Source organism: Plodia interpunctella, chromosome 28 (genome assembly GCF_027563975.2).
Source record: "Plodia interpunctella isolate USDA-ARS_2022_Savannah chromosome 28, ilPloInte3.2, whole genome shotgun sequence".
Classification (NCBI taxonomy): Eukaryota; Metazoa; Arthropoda; class Insecta; order Lepidoptera; family Pyralidae; genus Plodia; species Plodia interpunctella.
Genome location: NC_071321.1, coordinates 3,597,432 through 3,620,949, shown reverse-complemented (window position 1 = coordinate 3,620,949; position 23,518 = coordinate 3,597,432). Strand labels below are relative to the sequence as shown.

General features: G+C 35.9%; 1 protein-coding gene and 1 long non-coding RNA gene across 8 annotated transcripts in view; one reads left to right on the top strand and one right to left on the bottom strand.

Annotated features, from left to right (window-relative positions):
* Window positions 1-23,518, top strand: part of LOC128681802 (uncharacterized protein) — a 74,554-nt gene that overhangs the window by 36,888 nt on the left and 14,148 nt on the right. The window lies entirely within an intron of this gene.
* LOC128681809 (uncharacterized) lies at window positions 798-17,031 on the bottom strand. Of its 7 annotated transcripts, XR_008406060.1 has the most exons (8): window positions 16,808-17,030; window positions 16,398-16,698; window positions 14,859-15,068; window positions 13,912-14,077; window positions 12,889-12,998; window positions 5,030-5,263; window positions 3,709-3,874; window positions 1,946-2,071 (listed from the first exon to the last, which is right to left on the bottom strand). It is a non-coding gene; the product is annotated as an uncharacterized LOC128681809 (long non-coding RNA). The 7 variants fall into 7 exon arrangements; XR_010370282.1 differs by lacking the exon at window positions 1,946-2,071 and adding an exon at window positions 798-1,179 and having other exon boundaries at window positions 16,398-17,027; XR_010370283.1 differs by lacking the exon at window positions 1,946-2,071 and adding an exon at window positions 798-1,053 and having other exon boundaries at window positions 16,398-17,027.

Below are 23,518 nucleotides of genomic sequence, written 5' to 3'. Positions count from 1 at the left end.
AAGATAATTAGCTATAAACTGGAGATACACGCCATACGTGCTAAACGTGGCCTTTGAGTTTCGGAGCTCATGTCTCTGTCTGTCTCGTACGAGATAAAGACATAATACTATTTCTGAGAGGCCTATGAGAATTTTCAGTTTATAGTCCATTCTTTTCATTAATAAAACTTACAATATACACATCATCATCAATTTAAGAACCGTGTTCTTGTGGCAGCCTCCATTTACGGTCCATCGATTTTACAATAAACACGGAAGGAGATGAAATATGCCAGCTGCTTTGGACATGTGATAATATTTATGTAGTAGATTTATATTAGTAACCCGCTTGTTTCATTTATGCGCCCTTCAGATAGACCACAAACAATTTTGGGAACAAAATTTTCGCTTGGAGTTAAAGTTGCCCATCATTACATGGCGCAGTCGCTAGGATGGAACATACGATTAGATTTTTACAGTATATTCTACTACTTTCTATCGCTCCTAGACTAGCACGAAATGCACATGACATGACGTACCTTCATTTCAATTTATGTTTTAGTTTTAATGTTTTTTTTTAATGGTGTTCGCGGAAGACCAGCGTCGTGGCATATGCTGAGCGGAAACCAATTTGGTACATGTTCCACTTTTCATATATAAGTGTAAGATTGTTGTGCTAATTGTGTGGTACCAAATGAATAGTTTTTCTTTCTTGCTTTCTCTCTTTCTTCTTTTCTTTCTTTACCTAAGTATTGTGAGAGAGAAAGTAAACATTTTATTATAATTTGTAAAAATTTATTCAATAAATTTAATTCTGCAAATTTAATTATAAATTTTATACATAGTCGATTCTTCGACACCTAGGTTTAGCCGGCAGGACCTAGGTACAGCCGGTCTCAGTTGCATCTAGTTCTAGACACATCGTCATTGTTTTAGGCCTTGGTCCTTTAAAGGAAATATTGAGAATAGAACCTCGCTTTAACTGCAAAATCTAATAATCTTTTTCTGACCATATTTTATTTTCATTATTATTTCTGTTACGTATATATAGTAACTGACCATATTATCATATATCTGTAAAAGATGAACCATCTTGAACTGACCAGAGATCGAAACCAGAACCTTCAATGCGGTAGACATAATGACCATTAGGCAATAGAGCTCGTTAAAGTTCTATAAGAACGAGAAGACGAGATATCACTGAAAAGTGAAAAACTGATCTAAATATATGTCGATTGTTATCAAAAAATAGTAAATCATAGAATAAAAATGATCAACACAAATGCTTTTTTTATATGTAAATGCTATTAAACATTACACTTTTCCATCTGGCAACTTAGTTTAACGTTTCCTTTTTTTTTTGTCTTTTTTTTACCACCATCACTGTCAGTTTTACTATAACATTCATTAGCAACGTCTACATCTTCGAGATCATCACCAAAATCACCATTTTCATTGTTGTATTCAGAAATTACTGTAGAGTCTCCTCCGCCAACTTTTAATTTTAATTTATTCCTTTTATCATAATCACACGCACAGTCTTTTAAAGTGCCTTCGACCCAACCTGTAACTCTTTTGCCGCGAGAGTTTTTCGACTTTCGTTGTATATATTTATATATAAAGTAGATTTTCTCTTGTGCGTAGTGCTACTTTGTTACTTAAATCTCCTTTGTTCTATTAAATAGTCCTACGGTAAATGTAATTTAAATAGAACTTTGTTTTCTCACCAGTCCTATATTTAAAACAATAAGTAGAAAAAGTGGAACCTTTTAGTCTCAATAATTTCTCATCATTGAGTCGATTCGTAGTGAGACACAGCTAACCAATCACAGTGCACCATTGTGACGGAACGACAAACACACCGCAATGTGATTGGTTCGCTGTGTCTCACTACGAATCGACTCGATGGTGAGACGTAATAGCAAACGTACAGCCGGCATTAAGGGTATAACAAAAACAAAAAACAAAACGATCAATCTTTTATTTATAATATACGTCTTTCATCTTTAGTTTTCTGATTTTTGCGGTTGTGGTGTATCCCTGTTTAATATTGATCTGAAACTTTTTACAGTGATGAGAACGTAAATACCCACTGCAAGAAAAACATTAACGGCAGTTACAGACATGTGTGTATGTACATAGTACAAGATTACTGGTATCTAACGCATAACCTTCCAAAGGCGCATAAGGTACATAGAGACTAACATCTTTTGTTCCACGACTTTTGTCTAAACGTAATAAATACAAAAAATCATTTTTTTAGTTTTAATGTCGTGTCTTTAAAACGTCAACTCTATGTTCGATTCCGCTACATAACGCCACTGTACTGTCTCGCGTTGCTCGGCTATTACATACAGTTAAGATGTGTAGAATCCCAAATTAGATTGTAATTTTTTTGTATGAAAAAAAAACTACCAATCACGAAAAGTCGTAGAATAAAAGTTGCTTGTTTTGATATAGGTACCCAAGTAGTCTTTAGGAGGTTTTGCGTTTGATACCAGTGACCCTGTATATGACACCACAACGCTATCCCTATTTGGTCTTACGGTTGATTGGTAGATAATGCCATGTAGCGTTAACTCCAACATATTTTGTAAGTCCACATATATATATTTTTTACTTTTGTTCAAATACAAACAAACAAACATAACAACTAGCTGCTGCCCGTACCCACGATACGTTCACCGTCACATTTTTATCAATCTCTTTTATTTCTCAACGAAAAGTCATAATTACAACATATTTTAACATATTATGCCGCACTAGATAAATAATTTTAATACAAACTTATCTATTACACAATGTAGTCACAGTAGACTTAATCGAAAACTGTGCAAACCATATCCGTTTGGTCAACTGCGACCACATTGCATTATAGAAAACTATAATACTTGTATAAACGTGGTTGTTATAATCTCTTTATAAAAACCTTATCATTTATCGCTTACATAGAAGTTAGGGTCATAAAAAAACGGAATTTCAAAATATTAAGAAAATCAACGCGCGTCCATGGGCGACGGCAACACGACTGTCGCGGGGGGCCGCGACGAGGCGAGCGCGCGCGTGATCGACCGCATTCCGATATTACCCGATCGTAAACGAACGCTTCCGACTAATCGTCAGCTGATCGGACGCAAGGACGCGCAGTGACCACGCGTCACACTTGCTATTAAAATTCTTTATCGTGTGTGGCATAAACAGGTTAAATTTTTTTTCGCCACGTAATAAATATACATTGATAAAAATTCGATGACGATGGTGGACGATAACTTATCAATTCCCGGCCCATGCCTGTAGGTACTAGATTTTTATTTAATTGTTTTTATTATCTCCAGGATCCAAAGGATTAATCACAATAGCTTTCATCAAATCGCTGGAGGGTGTTTCTCAGAGCATTACGACGCTGTCATTACGATCCGTCAATTTTCTTAAGCAAGAAATCGTTTCCAAATTCAATCATTCATAAAATTTACATTACCACAGTACAGATTAATTATTTTAAAGTTAGCTAGTAAAACTAATTCTTGTCTTTGTTGAAATTTAAAATTGTGTTGACAGCGCGGCCACAGCGCACTCGATACGCTCTGAGAACAACAGAAGCCTGTCGATTGCTAATTTTTTAGCCGGTATGAGTCCGGCACTACCTTCCCCTGTTCATGAGGATATTTCTAGTAATCAGTGCGTAATAAAAATCTACCATAATGTCAAAATTAAACACACTTTACTCACCAACAACTGCAATGAGAATTGTAACCATACATGCGTACTTGCTAGGCACAGCGGTCGGGCAGGAACCAAAGAAGCCTATACATATCAATATCATAAGGGCTAGTATGTTAATGATGATCACAATGGCATAAACGTATAGGAAAGCTGTTATAGCCAAGACATGTTTCTGAAACGACACAAAAAATCTATTACAGGGTATAACCAACACTGTTCAAATGAGTTTCTTTCGGCATTTCTTCTCAGCAGTGGTCGTTCCGAAATGCCAGCAGTTTGTAGCTTGTGAGACTATTATATATAACTATAAATATAAAAATTGACGAGAAAATGTGCCTGTGAAGGTCTAATTTCTGATAAATGATTTGAATTTGAATTAATTAAAACTAAAATTAAACTTATCGACCCTACACAACAAAGGAAACGTTAGATGACAAGATCGGAAAATTATAAAAAAAATTGTAGCCTCTAGATAAAACGGTTACCTATATTTTAGTTCATTTTGATGATTCATAGACTGTAACTAATTCTGGCTTATTATACGTTATAATACGAAGATTCAAAGTTGGCTGGAAAGACAACCGTTTAAAAAAATTATAAAATTATTTTTTTTAAACCTCAATCATAATAAAAAAAAAGTAAAATGTTTTAACAACTTTTATTAAGAAGTCATCACCATAAACGCAATATTTAATTTAGCTGTCGAACAAACAGACATATTTTTCGCTAAGATATTACTCAATCGTGACGTCACGTTAGAGTATCATTTAATATGAAGCGTTTGGACGAGTCTAAATATTATGTATGATTTTTCACTGGTGTTTCTAATAATATGAAAGCCGAATAGTCACCAAAATAAAAAATTTACAACTAAGTACTTTTTTTATAACCTGTTCCGTCCCACTACTGTCCTAGGCGCCTTAAATACCTCTTCCGTCCCAATGCTGGGCAAAGGTCCTTAGCGCCTTAAATACCTCATATTAGGAATTGACTTGTCTAACAATCTACTATTTTTGCTATCCTGGGACCTTCTGGCGTCATTGCTCCGTTGCGCTGCGACGTCGCGTTGCCTAGCTTCGTCTACATATCGACGGAACATCGTAAGCGACGCACTACATAACGTCAAATTGTTTAAAAAAAAACTATAGATAACTAATTTTTCTTTGGCAAAATTAATATTTTGCAGATAAATATTCGAACACAATTTGTTTGTTTATGAATAGATTACAATTTTATTGAAATTATTTGGCCAACGCGCTGCGGTAACGCACCAGCGCACGACGGAGCAATGAGACCTCGATCTAATAATTGCCCATCGTGTACTCACAATGAAAACGCCGACAAGCAACGCCACACTTGCACACCTCAACGTAAAATCAAGAAAAATAAGGAACAATATGTTTAATGTCGTCTGAAATCCCTTTTGTGTGCAACGCTCGCTGTGTGTGCCCTCAAAACATGTGTATCGATAAAAATGTCCACTGATATTCTTGTTGTAATCTCCCGATATCGTCACGTATTTACTGCCAATGTCTTCCCCGATAATAGTGCCCGTTCCAGTCTGAAATCCATACCAATATATCCATACTATAATACTATGTAGTATATACTATTACAAGATGTTGCCCGGGGCTTCGCTCCCGTGGGAATTTTGAGATAAAATATAGCCTATAGCAATCTTGGATAATTTGCCTTTGTAATGTGGTGAAAGAATTTTTGAAATCGATTTGGTAGTTTCGGAGATTACCCGCCTCAAATATACAAACTCACCAACGCTTACCTCTTTATAATAATAGTATAAATATACTTACAATACAATATACCATATACTATAATATTATAAATGCGCAAATCTATCTGTCCGTCTGTTCCGCTTTCACGGCTAAACCGTTGGACCGATTTTGATGAAATTTGGTTACACATAGATAAAGGCTCCCGTTCAAACGGAGGGGTTGATATTTGAAAAAAAAAAATGGGAAAAAATTTTCTTCAAAAATCAACCCCCAATCGACTATAATGGGGGGTGAAAGTTTGTGTTCCGCTTTCGAAGAATAACTCACGCGGGCGAAAAAGCGGGCAAAAGCTAGTCACATATATTTTACATAAAATATACAGCTAGAACGAACTTTGGGAGGTGGAGTAAAGCTGTAACTGAGTGGTGAACCCCAGAAATGGAAAACGGAGCGTAGGACATCCGGCAGCTGGACGGGTCGACGATGTAAAGGGAATTGCTGGCAACAACTGGATAAGGATGGCCCAGGACAGAGGTTGTCGTGGACATAATTTGGCAATAGTGTGAGCCGTGTGGTAGCATTCCTCGACGTGTACAAGATATGGGTAAAAGAGGCTGCGAGTGGACGTTAATAACCTGCTAATCGTGTGGTAGGGCTACCACGAAACGTACAAATACGTTGTACGTTTCGTGGTAGACCTGCTGACTTTAAAATCTAACTAGCTTTTCCCTTCAGTGAAGTATTTAGACTCTTTAACTAATCTGGTTTCCGCATACAAACTTTGAACCCACTTTTCACCCCCTTAGAGGATGAATTTTGAAAAATCCTTTCTTAGGGCACCACTAGATCACACCATCATTCATCTTTCATTCATTCAGGTCATTTAGTGTCTTCTTTTGTACATAATACTAATATGAGATCTTCTTCTTCATAGTCGTATTCCTCATGGCTGAAGGTCGTGGTCATTTGGAATTAAACACATACAACAACTTTCTTGGCATTAATAATGGAGTGGTATGCCATTGTCTTCACCATTTCACACACAAGTTAATAATCAACCAGTGTGCAGGTTTCCTCACGATGTTTTCCTTCACCGGAGATCTTCACCGAAGATATGAGATCTTACCAATATGTAAAATACTGCTATAATACCGCAGGCAATCCTCAGTGGTAACCAAAAACAACATTTAGCTTCGGGTAGCTTATTAAAAATACGATACATTTCGCGTAAAGCTTAATTTTTGTAAATATATAATAAAAACATAATATAGGTACCTACCTACATAAACATAATAATTAGTTTTGACATTTAATGGTTCATAACTTGGTAGAGAAATTTGTCTTTGCTATAGATCAAAGAGAAAAATATAAGAGACAATCTATGCACATGGAATTAATAGCTACTTTGTACGAAGTACTTACTAAATCCATGACGATACTGTGGCGACATCTACCACGCCACATGCACAACGGCGCAGATGTAAAAAGCCGACCAAACGCAGCGAATAATAAGCCACACAAGTGATCCAGGACACTACGGACAGATGGCACGACGGTCGACTCACTATGGACAGCTAACAAGCCTAGACCGCGCAGACAGTGCGTTTTCGATTGGAACCATAAATACAACCTCCGACATGACACCGTCGGAGCCGTACGGTTCCCCAGGCGCAACACCTAGCCTGGCGGGAAGATCTTCCCTTTGTGGCGGTCGAGCATAATCACCTAGCTCACGCTATAATACCATGGATTTAATAGGGCATATTACGCAAAGCTCAGCGCAGATGGCGTTACTGGTACAACTAACGTACACAAACATTGCCAATGGAGGAGAATAATAATGTCTTCTTGTGTGAAGTCTTCTTTCAACCGTTTACTGGCTCGAAAATTTTACAGCGTGAGGCGTATTCCATAGTTTTCAAAGTTTAGTTTAGTTTTTTTTTTATCTTATGGAAAACGATTTTTCCCAAAATTTAGGTATCCGAATACGTTACATTGTTGTATATTTTCACATACGAATGCTTACATAATGAAAGGATTAATAAAGTCCTCTAAAATAAACGTTTTAATCGACATAGCAAAAGACGGCAAAGCTTTTGTGTACCTAACACACAGTGCTGTACTCTGGCGGGATAAATGTGCAGTAATACTCCCTATACTAGTGTATCCGTAGATCGACAAAATATATAAAAAAAACATGACTAGACATGTGTAATATGTTCAAATGAAACGAGAAACTGTCAAGTCTCAGTTACATTTTTATTATTATCTATATTTTTATACGTATTTATAAGCATTTTTACGTGAAATGGAACAGTTTTTCGATAAACTGCCTTACACAAATAAATGTTGTTTTATAATACCTTTGAAATATGCATGTGGTGTTATAGCAGTTTATTATATGGTTGTAAGTTTTTCCTTTTATAATATTAGAGGCCATTCTTCACAGTCGTATTCCTCACGGCTGAGGGTCGTGGTCATCAATCAAATGAAACACATACAACAACTTTCTTGGCACTATTAATGTAGTAGGTTTGCCATTGCCTTCTCCGTTTCATACACAAGTTGATAATAGTTTCCTCGCGATGTTTCCCTTTACCGGAAGAAATTGATGGTCTAAAAAATCTATATATGAGTCAGATTGGTATACAAACTCTTGTGGCACGAGTTGGATTCGAACCTGGGACCTTTCTATACACAGGCAAGCATTACTCCACCACCGCTTCAAATAAATAGCTGATATCATTAACAACATTATTTATTCTACACATAACTCAATGTATATAGATAACAATATTTTTTTAAAGATACGCCTTCGCGTTAATCGCCGTTCTATCTCACCCGCCCGCCTCGCCCTCGCACCACATTGAGTGTTTAGCATTAGAGCGAACAATTAAACAAATATTTATTTTCGTGTGAAAGTAAAATTTTATGAATTTTCAAAATTAGAAGAAACTTCATTGTTTATTATGTCAGCTGTTTTAAAAATAAACCCTGCATTTTGATATTAATTGTGACCTTTCAGTGGGGTGCCGCAATAGGTCCAGATTTTGGTAGTAGATCAATGGTAGACATGTATTATGGGAATGTTACCCAAAATTACACACAGTATACATGTTTCGAAGGCTATAACGAAGACGAAGATTGCACACAATATATATTTAATTACAGCATTATATTTGTTGTCCTATACGAGATTGTACTACGGATTGCCAGCCTCCTGTTACTAATCGGCATTTACATAGTAAGTAATTGAAATATCACTTGATAAATAATTGTTATTTTTAAACCGACAACTTCACAGGACAAGATAGCTGACATAACGCAACTTGAATAGTCTTATTTCCTCATGGCTGAGGGTCGTGGTCGTTACGTGAAATTAAACACACACAAGAACCCTCTTAGCACTATTAATCGAGTGGTTTGCCATTGCCTTCTCCATTTTAATAATCAAACAGTGTGCCGGTTTCCTCACGATGTTTTCCTTCACCGGAAGCAAGTGGCGATCGATGAAAACCACACATGAGTCAGATTGGTATACAAACTCATGTGGTACAAGTAGGATTCGAACCTGCAACCTTTCGATCCACAGGCGGTTTTAACCACTACACGGTGGTGTAGTGGTTAAGACCGCTTCTTCAATGTGCTAATACTTTACTTACAATAATAGTAGGACTTGTAAGACCCAAATTCCTCAATTGACGTCTTTGGAGAAAAGGCTGCGGTGAAGTTTGTTGCGCCGCTTCTTGTTCACGTGCGCTTTGGATATCAGCGGTAGACTTAGTTTTAAGCAATTTTTTTGACGTCAATAATATATATATATATATCATCCTATATTGAATAAAGAATTATGAATTTTTGCTAAGCGTTATACTTGTTTTTCTTTACAGAATAACGTTTTAACAGCTACAATATTTTTATACGTCTACACTATTACAACGATCATCGATACACTTGTCTTCGTATTTATTATGGGTATTAATTTAATGGGCAACTGTCCCACCTCAGCAGTGAGCAAATTGTCATGTTTTATTTATTTTTTACTATTAATTCTTGGTGAGTAACTGTACTACCGGCAGAGTAATACTCGTGTTTAACTATGCTATGTAAATTAAGTATTGCCGAACTCAAGTCCTATGTTGCAGCAGGATGAACCGATATATTAAAAACTAAATATTGCCCGGGGCTTCGCTGCCGTTGAGATTTTGGGATAAAATATAGCCTATAGCAATCTTGGATAATGTACCTTTCTAATAATGAAAGAACTTTTGAAATCGGTTCGCTAGTTTCGGAGATTACCCGCCTCAAACATACAAACTCACAAACGCTTACCTCTTTATAATAATAGTATAAAAGTATATAGCAAGAGTATAGCTTTATAATAATAGTATAATAGTATAGCTCTTGCCCGCGTGAATTTATCTGCGAAAGCGGAACAGATCATTTTCATACAAACTTTCACCTCCAATTATTGTCATTTGAGGATTGATTTTTATGTTTGAACGGGGGTCGTTAACTACAAACATACCAAATTTCATCAAAATTTAGCGATTTAAAAAAAAGCGGTTTAGCCGCAATAGCGAAACAGACTTTCCGAGAAATTGATTTAATGTATTTTGTTTGTTTTATTACAAATCCAATTTTTCTTTGAATGAATATATTTCTTGAGCAGAAATGAATAACTTCATTCGATACATGTGTCACAAAATATATTTTGCGACGAATTTTGTGCGTGCTTGATGTTCGTCTTGAAGTGCAAACAACCCTCGCTACTCCATATAGGAACTGTGTTCACTAAATGTAACAGCAAAAGACTGTGAGAAATGTGAGAATGATACAATGTAGGAAGAAATTAAGAAAGCGATTGACTTCTCCTTCTTAATATCTTGCTACATCTTCATAGTCGTATTCCTCATGGCTGAGGGTCGTAGTCATTACGTGTGAAACACACATAACGACTTTCCTGGCACTATTAATGGAGTGGTTTGCCATTGCCTTCTCCATTTCACACACAAGTTGATAATCAACCAGTGTGCAGGTTTCCTCACGATGTTTTCCTTTGAATAAATAGACTTATTACGAAGAGAAGAATTTATTAGACTTAAAGATTACAGATCGATTTTTTAAAAATCTATTGATATATTTGGATACTGACTAAGTTTTGTCATCCGTATTCGCTCATACAATTTGTGTAGTGTATAAAAATACCCCATATACGGAACCCTATATAAGTTCAACTCGCACTTGACCGATTCCTTTTTTTTCAGGGGTTTTCTATGTACTTATCACTGTAAAAAGCTTAAGAAAACAATATCAAGACGTGAGCGAGGATTGATTTAATATTTTTATGAAAAGAGTTAACCTGTTAACATACAAGTTCTATTTACAATAAATTATGTAATAATTAAACAAATATTTTTTTGACATAAGCTTTTATTGTCTAAGATCATGTTGCATTGAACACGTGACAAGAAATAGGTACTTATCAGTTTTTTTTTGTTGATTCCGTGTTTTGGCGGGTTCTGTATACATTGCTGGTTTTACATTGAGTTCTCCAGCTAGAAAATATCTCCTACGGAAATACGAGTGGAACATATAATTAATTCCTAATCAGCGGCATAAAACATTTGTGCCTGTTGTTTATTTTTTTTTTAATGGAAAAACCGTTTTCTGCTGGAGTAACGTTGTTCTAGCAAGAAAATTTTAAACTAATAATCGGAGAGACAAATTTTGTTCATGGCCAGGTAGCTTATGTGTGTGGAAGTATGTAACCGCGAAAATATAATTTGTGCGTGTTCAGGTTATGGAGTGAGTTTCTGCTGGAGTAACGTTTTGCAAAATCGTGTTTCTCTTAAACCATTAGAGGTACGCATCCTCTAATGGTTTAAGAGACTAAATACATATACATAATGAGTAAATAAAATAAATATATTAGGACAAATCACACAGATTGAGCTAGCCCCAAAGTTAGTTCGAGACTTGAGTTATGGGATATTAACTCAACGATACTATATTTTATAACAAATACATATATAGATAAACATCCAAGACCAGGGCCAATCAGAAAGATCATTTTCCATCACGACCTGACGGGGGATCGAACTCGGGATCTCTTGGTTTAGAGGCAAGCACTTTACCACTGCGCCATCGAGGTAGCTCTTGATTTGTCCTCATGGCACATAGAATTAGATTTATGAAAATACTTGCTCGGCGACAGTGGGGAAGTGGCTTAATGTTTTACTGTAATACTTATAAGAGGTAGCTAAATCAATTGGACATGATTAAAAATGCAAATTTCAACAATCAAAATTGCATATTTTTTTTACTATTGATTCATTTTATTATTAATACAATCGGACGACCGAACTCGCGAACAAATGGCTTTCATAATATGATATGAAAGCCAAACATACTGACAAAAAATCACATTGAGTTAGCCTATTGAGTTCGAGACTTGGGTTAGGTGTAAAGTGCCCCCTACTACCAATATTTCTTGACAATAACATGTGCCACACATTTTTTTCCAAAAGACACATTTTTTTCAGATGCTAGATTAAATGAAACAGGTATTTACCTACGTACATTTTTTTTTTGTTAATTACTAAGTTGTTCACCGTGAATATCTCAAAAACGATTTTGATGCCTCACGAACTTAAAAATTCTATTGACAGATCCTACCTACATACCTTTGAAGTTTCTTCAAAATCAGACGAACACGGTTCGAAAGTTATCGCGTTACAAACTTACATACATACATTTAAAAAAATGTATTTTTGCCTCAAGTAGACTGTTAGACCTCGGTCGTTTCGCTCCCACGGTCAATAATTTCGGAAAACATGCATATGCAGTATGCATATTTTTTTTTAAAACAAAACAAGTTTATTGCTTGTTCAAATAAAAGTCGATTCGATAAACTTATTTACTTATTCGATAAATTTACCCTTACCCTTCCATAGATGAGGTAAGGTCCAGGACTTGCAAAACATTTCTTCTTTAAGTTAATTGTCCGTCTTTAGGTCACAGATTCAGATCAATTCAGTAGATACACAGAGCATACATACTTGTTAAAGACTGACAGACAGACGGACAAATATACACACGAGTGTTTTTATAGGGATTCCTTTTTTCATTCGATGTCTACAACTCTAAAAAGGTAAGATACATTTTTCCAGAAAAAAACCGAACTCCAATAAGCAGTTGGATAGAAATAATAAAAAAAAATCATCAGCACAAACTTGTATTTACAAAAAATGTTTTAAAAATGTTTAAAAAAATAATAAAAATAAAATATATTTCATTCTATTGGAAATACTTGAGGGTCTCCCTTTGCCCAGCAGTGGGACTGAATAGGTTAGTTAAATAATATTCTTTTTAACATATATTTCATAAAAAAAACTTTTTTTACTTTCCTGTTAAGCTGTCTACTGTGATAGAAACCCAACATTGTACTTACAAAAACTGCATTTAATCCGAGCACACTACCAAATCAATTTTCACTGCTATCTGTCGTCGTACTTATTGTTTTTCTATAACTTTTAACAATGATAAGCACGTAAATAGCCACTGCAAAAATAGAAATTAAATATTAACAAGATTTCTTTACAAAATTTTAATTTTTGACACAAACTTTTAGTGTCACGAGAGCTGATCTTATTGCATTCAATATAATATATTGCATAAATAAACCGTTGAGGAGTTCCCGAGTCTGGAGTCCTTCCTGGGTGCACCATCCGGTTAGGCCTATCATAATAATGCACTGACATCCAAACTGAACGTGTGCACAAAATTTCAGCTCAATCGGTTGAAGATATCTGCTTCAAAATTTACAACGATACTATCCGGGACCTCTCGGTTCAGGGACAAGAACCTTACCACTGCGCCACCGAGGTCGTCTAATAAACAAAAGTGGTGGCGCTAGTGTGCAGTTATGTATCACCTTAACACACATAATTAAGTACAATCTAATAATGAGCCCGTATAAGCATCCAAAAGATGTGTTTATAATATCATATTAATGAACTAGGGAGCGCGAATCATGAAAATCATAATTAATAGTAACTAGGTCCTTGCAAACAATTGTTAGAGATATATAAAGTTAATAACAAAACAAAGTAACTGTAAAATTAATCATAAAGCATTAAACTAGGCGCGAATCATAATTAATAGGATCGCGCCAAACTTCTAGTTCGCTCTGAAGTCGAAGCGAGTCGCGTCGCAGTAGCTCAAAACCGACTGTATACCTGCGCGAAGCAACTTCAGAGCGAACTAGAAGTTTGGCGCGATCTATAACTAGTTTCTTGCAAATAATTATTACCTAGAGATATAAAGTTCATAACAAAATAAAGTAACTGTAAAAAGTGGAGTTAAATCATAATGCATATTTGTCCCCGGAACTGTTACAAGGTAAGATGAAACATATCATTTTTTTTTAGATAAATATTTCGTTATATTGGCGACACATTCTGACTATACTCACAAATAACAGCAAGGGCAATCATACTGATACAGGAAAGCTTGCTCCATTTACTTGTCGGACAAGTGCCAACTGATCCAATTGCAATAAGCAAAATAAGAATTAATATGTCAAAAATCTTTGTTATAGTGTAGACGTATAAAAAAATGGTTGCTGTTATAGGTTTCTCCTGTAACAAGATTGTTTGTTAGATAACTTTAAAATAACAGACTTTAAATATTAATTTCGCTACGACTTTTGAACGGCTGAACCGATTTATTTTCATGAAACATGGCTAAGAACACTCTGGACAAAATTATCTATGACACAAAAAAAAAAACTAAACGAAAATCGGTTCATCCGTTTGGGAGCTACGATACCACAGACAGATACACAGATAGACACGTTAACACCCCTCTTTTGCGTCGGGGGTTAAAACCACAATTGTAATGATAGCCGTTGTCCACAGCTCAGCTCCAGCGTGTTATTAATATCTATTATCAATACTTATTCAAAAATTTGCCATCGTGGTTTAGACTTTACAGCGTGACAGGCAGAAAAACAAACAAATTTTTGCAATTATAATATTACTAACAGCCCGTATCGCATCTCTCGACAAACTATTATAAATTTTACAAATATTTCCCCATGGCTAAAGGCAAGGCAAGTTTCTTGACACTATTAATGGAGTGGTTTGCCATTGCCTTCTCCATTTCACACACAAGTTGATAAATCGACCAGTGTGCAGGTTTCCTCAAGATATTTTTCAACGGAAACAAGTGGTGGTCTATGGAAACTACTTACTATACACGAGTCCGATTGGTATACAAACTCATGTGGCACGAGTAGGATACCAACCTGGAACCTTTCGATCCACAGCGGTAATAACCATTACACCACCACCAATTCGCGCATTACCCACGTACGTATGTAAGGAAATAGGGGAAAAATGCAAATCTGTTCATACTTACAATATTATAAACTCCTATAAGCAATATCGCGCTGGCAGCCCGTAATATGACATCGTAAAAGGTAACGAAACCACGGGCGCTACGTAGTATACTCTGTGTACAGCCAGACATACGAACACCCTCAAAACATGTATACTTGTCCTCTTTGATTAACCCTACAATTAACATTAAGTATGCAGTGACAAAATCTTGACCAATTATGGAACCCCACTGAAATATTGAACATAACTTTAACATATATATATAAATATATTTACCTATGATATATGAAGGCATACCATGAAACATACAAACACGTTACTAACATCCACATGTTGTCTCTTTTTCCATATCGTGTACGCATCGTGTGAAATAAAAAATAAATTAAAACTTTAAGAAATCCGCGCCTGCGACTTTTTATTTGTGTTGTTATCATGATTCTACTAACGTTATAAACGCGAAAGTTTGTGAGGATGTATGTGTCTATGTTTTGACGACCTCGGTGGCGCAGTGGTAAAGTGCTTGCCTCTGAACCGAGAGGTCCCGGGTTCGATCCCCGGTCGGGTCATGATGGAAAATGATCTTTTTCTGATTGGCCCGGGTCTTGGATGTTTATCTATATTATGTACCTATTTGTAATAAAATATAGTATCGTTGAGTTAGTATCCCATAACACAAGTCTAGAACTTACTTTGGGGCTAACTCAATCTGTGTGATTTGTCCTAATATATTTATTTATTTTTATTTTATGTATGTTACTCTTTCACGCGAAATCTACTGGACGGATTGTTATGAAATTTGGTACACGGGTACAATATAACCTTGAATAACACATAGGGTACTTTTTACAAAACTAATTATACCCCTAAACCTTCTTCAGAAATCACACAGTTGAAAATCTCATGAAAATCCGTGCCATAGTTTTTGAGCTTATCGCAAATAGACAAACACGAAAGACGCGGCAGAAGACTTTCTTTTATAATATGCATGGATATGTAAGGCAAGATTCCGTCGGCAACAGATATAAATATCTAATTGCTGTCCTGGCTTCGCTCGGGTAAAACAATAATCACAAAAGTAGTCCTGAACATTTCGTCTGTACCTACCTGTGTCAAATTTCATCAAAATCGGTCTGGTAGTTTTTGTGTTTATACGTTACAAACAGAAAACAAGAATACTCTACATAGTTGCTCTTTATAATATTAGTAGATATAATAACGATTAAGACAATTGGTACTGGATAATTAACAGGGTTTTGAGGAGATGGATGAGAAAAGGATGAGCACAAAACGAAAAGGGAAGAAATTTAAAATAGACTGCCTGCCTCAATACAATACAATTTTTGATAATATGTCCTCACTACACTAAAACATTTAAAGCAATACAGGATACAGCCAATTGAGGCACCAACGAAGCTTTATACAAAGTCGCGAAAACTGATTTTCACGAGACACCATAGCCGAAAACTAACCAATAGGGATATGTATTTATGTCATAAATAGGTACATGTGTAGTGTGGGATACCTAAGTATGGTTAGTATGGATGTATGGATAACTTACCAACAAATAGTAGATTCCTATAAAACCGCAACCATATTTTAAAGGCACGACAAAACAACACGCATTGACGTTTGGTAGCTTATTAAACACGTCCTTCTTTAGATTATTGGATATCGTTTCCATTTAGTTTATTGCATAAAATATATAATAATAAAAAGAATAATTTAACAAAATAAAATTTATAATTTATAGGTATAATTTAGTTGTGATGTGCCAACGGCTCATTTGGCAAAAGGGAATAATATAACAGAGTAATTTAATATTTATAAATATAGTCACGTTTCATTTGGCGTGTGTCGATCTGTGGAGAGAGAAAAATACACACATCGTCATATTTTTCATTTCACTCATGCAAGGAAGAGAAGATACGGGACAGAGCGTTAATCTCTAGTTCTCTACCATAAGCTTACTTTTGAGATAAAGTATGTTTTATCACTTTATTTCTTTCATAAGGTGTGCAAATCACAGACATAAGAACAACAATGAAGAATATTAATAAATTCACTATGACTCTCGTAGATTTAGAAAAGGCACGCGCGCGGGATAATACTTAAATTTTCGACATTTACGAAACTAGAAAAAATATATTTTAGCTCAAAGACCGCGCGCTTACTAAATCTATGCTTAAAAATTTTAACCATAGATTTAGAAAGATGCTGTCAACATTGACGGTTATTTGACCTGCGCAGAAAAACGCAAGGGACGCCATTTTGTCTAAACGTCAGCGCGTCGATAATGCACAAACCTTGACGTTGGCAAAATCGTCGTTTTGGCGAACGATGGAGCCATATCACAAGAAAAAAAAAACGTTAGAGGTTGTGTTGTTTTTCACAGGATTTAGGCGCGCGGGGTTTTTCACAGCTGAAAGAGGTCGTAGACGTCTTTTCCGGTTCCTTCCTCAGTGAGGGCGTCGAAGCTCAGCTCAGTTTTCACACCCACTTCGCATCGTGTTCGGCATCCTTATTATACTTACCTGAATCTGTATCACATCAATCTATTTAAATAAAACTCTTGCGTTACTGAGTGACTGACTGACCACAACCTGGGGTATTATTTAATCTGTGCCACAACGTACAGCCGAAACTGGGCGTAGCAAGCTGAAATTTGTCATGTGGGTTCACTGGGGAGTGTAGGTGAACACTAAGAGAGGATTTTTGGAAATTCCACCCCAAAGGGGATGAAAAGGGTGAAAAACTTATATGAAAGTTCTACACCGTTGAAGCGCATGCCTAACTTTTTTATTTCATAAATTTGAATGTCATGGAAGTTCAATATTTTTGAAAAAGTTTTATTTAATTCATCCTTTTTAATATAGGTACCAACAGTACTATTTTTACTAGTCTACAAGGTGGTTACAACAAACCGTGAATGTTAACCCTGAAATATAATTATGTATAAGTAATAGGTAAGTATACTATGTACCGAGCTAGCTTAACATATATGGTAAAATTATTGTTTAATTTCATACATAAGTACATTAAACCATTTCACAATGTTAGGTAAACAACCTTTTTACCTATTTATTTTATTACATAGTACGTTACGGTGTAACATTACCTCATTTCTTTGTTTCTTGAATAATGTTGTGGAAATGTGAGTATAGTTATTTACCTAATAATTCAGTACCTAAATATTGATTATCCCTACATCTTCTTTACATAAAATGAAAGTCCTCTGACTGTCAATTCGTGATAAACTCAGAAACTACCCACAGCACGGATTTTTATGCCATTTTAATTTAATCAATAGATAATGTGATTCCTGAGAAGGTTTAGGTGTAAAATTCATTAAGGTTTTACCCGAGTGGAGCCGCATTGGGCCGCTTCAGATTTAAATTCAAATTCAAAAACTTTTTATTCAATTTAAGATAATAATACATCACTTATTGACGTCAAAAAAATACTTAAACTAAGTCTACTTGCCGGCTTCCAAAGCGCAGGTGAAGAAGAAGCGGCGCAACAAACTTCACCGCGGCCTTTTCTCCAAGGACGTCAATTAACAAATGTAGGTCTTATACATATAGATATTAAAAATTAAGAGGACGAATTCATATAATTATTTAAAAATGTCATAAATAAATAAATAAATAATTGATAATATAATCAATAAAATTATTGAACTAGTACATACGAAAGAAAATTTAGAAATTATATAAAAGAAGTACTTTGTAAAAAGGCATATTACAAGTCTAATGATTATGTGAACGACAATATTGTTTGGCCCAAGCATGGTGCAGTATCCTCATAACATATGTAATTGATTTATGACATTATTATGTACGTTCTGTACATTTAGCTTTTTATTTATAATAATAATAAATTCATTTATTTCAGTATTTCATCCATTTTGTTAATAACAATAATCTTAGCCTAGGGTTAGTACTTAATAATAGATAAATAATGAAATACGAGTATATAAAACAGTATAAGTGTCAATCACTGTCGCTCAATCCCATGTGAGATTGAGCAGCAGTGACCGACATATGCACAGTCCAGCCTGCTTGCAATCATGCTCAGGATGCTGTTGGCGCTCGCACGCACTCGGCGCACCAGGGATGCGCATCTTTTACGCATTGTAGCATAAAAACAGTAAACGCGGTTTTCTGCGAACATCCCTGATGCACTACAGCGTCTTGGTAGCCCCATCAGCATCCTGAAAGCATTATTGTACTGGACTCGGAGGGCGCTGTATGATTTTTTGCTATACTGGGCCCACAGGCTGCAGGTATAAAATGATATATACAATAAGCTCCAAAAAGAGTAATTTTAACTTTTGAAGAACATCAAGCAAACCTGCGGGCCACCATATTTGCCCCCATCGCCAACGCCCTCCGCTCCCTCTCAATGTCGTCGTCATCCCTGAGACCAGAGGTCAATATATGACCTAGATATTTAAATTTGTAAACCCTTTGTATTTTAATCTCATTAATTTGGATTTCCGGGTACTGATCTACGTTTTTCCCTCTGGTCACAAAGACCATGACTTCACATTTAGCGGCATTATACTTTAGTCCATGACTTTCAGCATATGCTTCACAAATTGCCACTAGCTTTCGAAGACCACATATCGACGCACTCAGCAGCACCATATCATCAGCGTAACTTATATTATTGATATTAACTTCGTCTATGTGACAGCCGAGACGGGTGCTACTGAGCGCGATGATCAGATCATTAATATAGAGATTGAAGAGTGTCGACGAGGACAGCCCCCCCTGCCTCACCCCACACTCCAACCCGTACGACACTGACATGATTCCCGCCCATCAAACCCCGTTGACCTGATGTCCATACCAGAACTGATGTTAATAAGTTCCGACGGTAAGTTAGCTTTTTCAAGCTTCTGCCACAGGACATCGTATGACACCAGGTCAAAGGCCCTAGACAGGTCAAGAAAGCTTGCATGGACTGGCGTGTTTCGGGCCTTATAATATCTGACTACATGCTTCACACACAATACCGCACTTTCAGTAGAATGTCCTGGTCGAAAACCGAACTGATTGTCATGTGGTTGTATATACTTATTTATTTGCATGTTCAGCATGCTATCAAAAACCTTTGAGACAACTGTAGTCAGCGAGAAAGTCCTATAATTGTTTTTGTCTGACAAATTGCCGGTTTTATTTTTTAATATAGGTATCACCACTGTTTTGATCATGTGTGCAGGTAAGTATGAGTGACTTAGACACAAGTTATATAACAGAAGTTATAGACAGAAGTCTCGGCAGGTGTGGACCGGGCCGTGTCATGACCGGTTGATTTACCCCTAGTCATGGATTTTATAATATTTTCAATTTCTTTATTTAGTATTACATCTTATATACAGTTCCTTTCCAGTCTCAGCATTGAGCATAACTTTGGATGGGCCCAGAGGAGATTTAACAGTAAAATGATCCCTGAAGAGATCAGCTATCTGTTTGGGGTCACTCACGCCACTGACACACACACAGGGATAGCGGGCTAGGCATTTAAACTATTTGTGGCCTTCCAAAATGATTTAAAGTCTTTTTTAGTGTGATAAGAGGCTAAAGTATCAATTTTAATTTGCTCTGCGTTATTTTGACACCACTTAAGACGAGTTTTAAATGTTTTTCTAGCTGAGCACATCTCATTGAAAAAAAATGCCAGTCCTAAGTTTTCCATACCAGCACCATATGTGTAATTTATATTTATCTTCCCTGTGGGCCTCACCGACATATTTATTCCAACCTTACACTGTCCCTTTTCACTGTTTACGAAATTTACATTTCTTACTAGCCACAGAAGCTCTTTTTAATGTATCTATAATGTTATCGTACAGTTATCTTACATCAATAATGTTTTTGTGACATAAATTATTACAAGTCCGGTCACTACAACACTGAAATTCGGGTGGGAAATCAAGATTTATGAGTTGTGTATGAAAATAATTGTAATATACTCTAGTTTGCTCATTGTTTCTCACATCCCATACCACCTCATGATCTATAACTTTTAAATCAGTTTTCTTTGATATGACTGTGCGTAGGCTACACTCGATTACCAATGGAAAGTGGTCCGTCCGACCATAGTACTTCATGTAGTATATCTACTTTACGCACAGAAGGTGCGGTAGCTTTAGATACTATGCAGTGGTCAAGCCACCTTCTTGACCCGTTAGCCTCACTTATAAAAGTAAAACAATCATTTGAGTCCTGTAACATATTCAAATCTATATACAAGTCCACATCTGTTCTTGACAAAGTAATAACATTTCACTACAGAATTGTTCAACAGGGTGCGCGTTTATATCGCCCAGTATATACACACATTCAATAAAACTAGAGTCTACTAATGCACTCAGCGCTGCGAAGGTGTCCGTAAATTCCACAAGGTTCTCTGTCTCGTCAGTGCACTCACCGCTGCGAAGGTGTCCACGAGGTTCTCTGTCTCGTCGGTAGGCATGTACACATTCACCACTAATATTGAACTCGTATTTAGCACTATTTTTATCGCACATATACGCGGGTTTGCACACTGAACCACCTCAACATTGGGAAACATATTTCGATGCCACAAGATTGCAACGCCACCGTAGGGCCTCCCGCGCAATATTCTCGTTGTGTCCACCGCCGATGTTCCCTTACAGCTGAATTCGTTGTCAATGCTATTCAAGTATGAGAGATCACTAGGCAGAAGCCAGGTTTCCTGCAATGCTATTATGTCACAAGTCTTACTTAGGTCTTGTATACCGTCTATGGATCTTGGATCTTTTGCCATTTTTACTATTAAAAGTCACAAATTTACATGTGTCACTATCCATAATTTAGATTTGTATGGCCGTTGGCCGCACCATGTACGCCAGTCGTAGCTTTGCGCTTAAAATTCACGAAACGCTTGAATATAATTCCTTGTGGCCATAGTATATATTGGAAATACAACTTTTATTTATTCATTCAAATTTTGACATTTTTAATAATGATGTAAATTCGTCCTCCTAATTTTTAATATATGTATAAGACCTATATTTGATAATTGACGTCCTTGGAGAAAATGCTGCGGTGAAGTTTGTTGCGCCGCTCCTTCTTCACCTGCGCTTTGGAAGCCGGCAGTCTTAGTTTAAGTAACTTTTTTGACGTCAATAAGTGATGTATATCATCCTAAATTGAATAAAGAAATTTGAATTTGAATTTGCGTTTCTTTTCGAAATTTTGATTATATTAAGTGGATTTTTATTGTAAAATTACTGGTCGACAATAATCACCTGGTTGAATAAGCCAGGTGACTATCCAATCCAATCCCCACGATGCCACATTCGAATATCTACACAAATGTACTGTAATCCCGGCTCCACACGATCGCAGAAAAGTTAGCTAACTTTGACGGTTCGGTATACATTGCCGGTTTTTCATTGCGGTATATAAAAGCACTCATACTAACTACACCATGTTTATGCATTCGCGTCGCCATTACACTGTAGGGTACACTTTAGTCACAACAAATTAGATAACTATGCTTTTAAAAAAATCTTTATCTATTTGTAAGTAAGTTACTAGGTAGTTATTTTTTAATCTGTCTTCCACGTGGTCTAGTAAATTCAATATTAAACTATCCATAAAAATTGATTGGTTATGATTAAAATCTAATTTTGTCAACATTCACAGGTACATTATTTTTATTATTGATTCACTTAATCATTACAATCGGACGACCAAACTCAATAATAAATATATATGAAAATCATCGGCATACTGACAAAATTAATGGGCACATGTTACCAAATATTCGAATCCAGTTAAATCACACATCGAAACATGTGATATGCGGAAGCGACGCCATAACCTATAAAAGCTACAGAGAATTCTTGTTGGGAAGACTAAAAAATCCGGATTTACACATCAAATACACAACGACGTGTCCAAAATCCTTACAGAAGCAAGAAACAGTAAAACAAAAGTTTATAGATATTACAAGACGAAGTAATGATGCGAGGAACAAACTATAATGGCACCCATTTTCAGCACAAGATAACAAGTTAGCATAGAACTTTAAATAATTTTTCAAAAATTATTCAAATAAGATGAAAAGAAAAACCTTTTCAAAGGGTGAGGTGCACCGTCAACTTTGACGTTGATTTTAAATAAAATGGCGTAGTTAGGTACTTTGCGTCATCTCTCATCCTCGTCGTTAAAGTTGATGGTACAACCTACCCAAAGTGTTTATTTACTTTTAAGCACCTACCACCAATCCTAAAATTTGAGCTAGGTACCTACCTAGTTTAAAAAATATTCCCACCACAAGTTTTTTTTTATGTTTTGGTTGTTCGTTTCAAAACGAAGAATTTGCCAAGTATAAAATAGAGGTTTATTTTAGAGACTTTAGAATTTAAAAAAAAACTCCATACTGGGCTATATAATAATAATAATATTCTTTCTCACCACAATCACAAAAAGTATACCTACAACATATAATATTTATGAAGTCACGGCCTAGACAAATTAAAGTTATTTAATTTATTACAATATAATTATATTAATTTTACTTGAAAATTATCGGTTATAAAATAATAAAAACGTGTTCAGCTTTAGCTGTTTGCGCGTTCTAATAGGGCATATTACGCAAAGCTCAGCGCAGATAGCGCTACTGGTACAACTAAGGTACACA